Below are 2951 nucleotides of genomic sequence, written 5' to 3'. Positions count from 1 at the left end.
GGGGAGGGGGACGGCGGGAGCAAGCAAAACCCGGCCCGGAGCCACAGCCCGGGACCAGCCTCTGCAACCTCCCCGGGCGCACCGAGGGCCGGCCGGAAAACCCGGGCTGGAGTTTTCTCCCCTTCGCCTTTCCCGGCCCCCCTGGGAAAGCGGTGAGAGGAAAGGCGAGGTGCTGGATCCCAGCGTTGGAACGGGGAGTGTGTGGGGAGGGTGGCGGGAGAGAAAGGCGCAAGTACGACCCGGAGCGGATTATGCAGGCAGGGAAGTAAAGGAGAGGCGAAGAGCCCAGCTCGGGGAAAGATGAGGGATCAGGAATGGGTATGCAAAACCCGGGTCGGATTAGGCAGAGACGGGAGGAACGGGGAGATGGGGAGCTGCGACACGGCCAAATGCTCGCGGGGCACGCAAATTTTGGTCCGGATCCTTCCTCGGGAGACGGAGTAATGCGTCATGCCTAATGCAGTGGAAACGAGTAAGACCTGGTGTTGTGTTCCCGGACCTGTGCTTGCAGGGGGCTCCAGGAGGGGGCCGTTCAGTTGCTGAGGAGGCGTAAGCTACCCCCAGCTTTTCGCCTGCGACGTGCAAGCGGGAGGGGCAAAAGGAAGTCTGGACCCCGGCAAGAAGGGACCTGGAGCGCTGGCTGCACCGGAGCGGGAAGGTAAAAGCGGTTTCAGGATCCAGGGGCAATGCGCCGGCTTGCATTGAGGAGGCTGCCACTCTGGGACTACAGACCTACAGTGAAAGGCGAGGAAAGACCGCAAAGCCAGGACTGGAGTCACCGGGACGGGACAAGACCCCAGCAGAAGACCCCAGGCAACGGGACAAGGGCTTGGAGCTGACCGAGCACCTGGAGCAGAGGGAAGTGTTAGGGGGAGGTTAGTATCTAGAAACGCCTCAAACGTCTCACTTTGGGGGTGGGGGGGGCCGAATGATGAGAGGAAAAAAAGGGAATTTTAGGTTCTTGGCAAGAGCAAAAACCCGGCACGGATTTACACAGCCTAACAGCTACACTTCAGCTACTGGACTTGAAGAAGTAAGACGAGGAACCGGCGAGGTCCTAGGCATCTGGCTGAGTGAGGCGACGGGCAGGTTTGGGGCTGAGGCTGCAGAGGGAGCCCCGCACCCCCTTTCCAGTCCGATCTGGCTTGGATCCCTGGAGCCATAGCAGTGACTGCCAAGACTCAGAGTGGGGGCTATAAAACCGGGACCCAGGCCAAAAATAGACACTTCAGCAGAATAGACAACTCAGTGCACGGTGGGGGCTGGGAGGAAATTAGAAGGGAGAAGAGTCCTGGAGAGGGGAGTAGCCAAAAGTCCCGAGCAATAAGATCCGGTGAGGATCTGGGGAGACAGACCTGGAAGTCTGGCTGCTGGCTCCATTTTATGAAAGATGGGTGCAACTCAAGACTGATGGATGGGGAGGAGCAAACACCTGGCTTTGATCCTTGGGGAAAGGAATCCATCCAAGTGAAGCCTAAACAGTAAAGCCAAGTCCAAAGTAAGGGCTGAATCCTGGCGGACCCAGGGTGGCCATTAATGGGGGTGAGGAGTCCGGCAGACAAATCCAGATTTGAATGACAGAGGAAGGGGGTGAGCTAAGGATGGGGAGGGGGACAAACCCAGTCTGTCTCCAGAGAAGAGAATGCATTGTCAACCAAGCTTGGTTCTGCATAATAGGGGAGGAATAGGGAGAGTGTGGGAAAGGCAGTGGGAGGGGTTGGGTAGCAAATACAATTAGGGGCAGAATTGCTTGGGAACTATGAGTATCTAAGAAAGCCTAAATGTATTAACATGGCCTCTAAGAATCCCTTCCGAGAAACATGCCCTGGTAGCTGAACTTAGGGAAAGGCAAAGCCATTAGACTTGCAAGCTGGCTGGGTGACCAGGGGTAACCCGTGGCAAACTCCCACCCTCCACCCTCTTTTATGAACAGCCTTCAACTTCAGGACTGGGTAGGGATTCTCATAGCCTGGAGAAACATGCCCTGGTAGCTGAACTTAGGGAAAGGCAGAGCCACTAGACTTGCAAGCTGGCTGGGTGACCAGGGGTAACCCCTTTGGCAAACTCCCACCCTCCACCCACTTTTATGAACAGCCTTCAACTTCAGGACTGGGTAGGGATTCTCATAGCCTGGAACCTGGGTCACAATTGTGCCCCAAACTTCGAGGTGGAGGGTGTAGATGGGCCACCTTCATGCCCCCCTCCATGGCTCCAAAGCTCCGGCCTGGATTCTGGGTGGCCAGGCCAGACAGCTGAATCTGAGGGACCAGGTGGGAATGAAGCAGAGGTTGATGCGTGCGGAAATGATCCCATCCGTCTATGTTTGGCAGCAAATCTATCGATTATGGGGTAGGTTGGGGCGCCTCGATTCCGCACTTGGAGATATATCAACAGCACCTGGTAGGATCCATGAAAGGCCTCATGGATGCTGGGGAGTGAGTACGGTGCTTCAGGGGCAACCAGGACACCCACCCACATCCAGACAGCCAGCTTCCTATAAACCCAGCAGGACCGAAAGGGGGCGGGGTGGGAGACTGGGCGCCTCCAGCATCCTCTGGCTCCAAGCCTCCCCCCACCATCCCACCCTCCGTCCCTACTCAGCCCGTCCACCTCCCCCTGCGGACCCCAGGAACCCATGAGCTTGCCTAGGAGGTGGTTCTAACTTGCATTCTCCAGAGGCTGTTATTTATATGAGGGAAAGAGGTGGCATGCTTTAAGGACCCCCTGGCTCAATTTGGAAAAATCCCCTCCCCGCCCCGCCTCTTTCTCCTAGCGCCCCTGGTCGCGACTGGGATCGGTTCGCCAGCCTCCATTCCATCATGGTCTCTGACCTCATGGGCCAGGGGCTCAGGAGGCGAAGGATGGGGAGAAGCTGGGGTGAGGAAGAGCCGGCACCCCTGCGCCCAGACCCTTGGCTGCGCAGCCGCAGTGGAAGCCTCGCCAGCAGCTGG

The sequence above is a fragment of the Myotis brandtii genome, unplaced genomic scaffold (genome assembly GCF_000412655.1).
Source record: "Myotis brandtii unplaced genomic scaffold, ASM41265v1 scaffold1092, whole genome shotgun sequence".
In the NCBI taxonomy this organism is placed as follows: domain Eukaryota; kingdom Metazoa; phylum Chordata; class Mammalia; order Chiroptera; family Vespertilionidae; genus Myotis; species Myotis brandtii.
Note: the sequence above shows the minus strand (reverse complement) of the source record.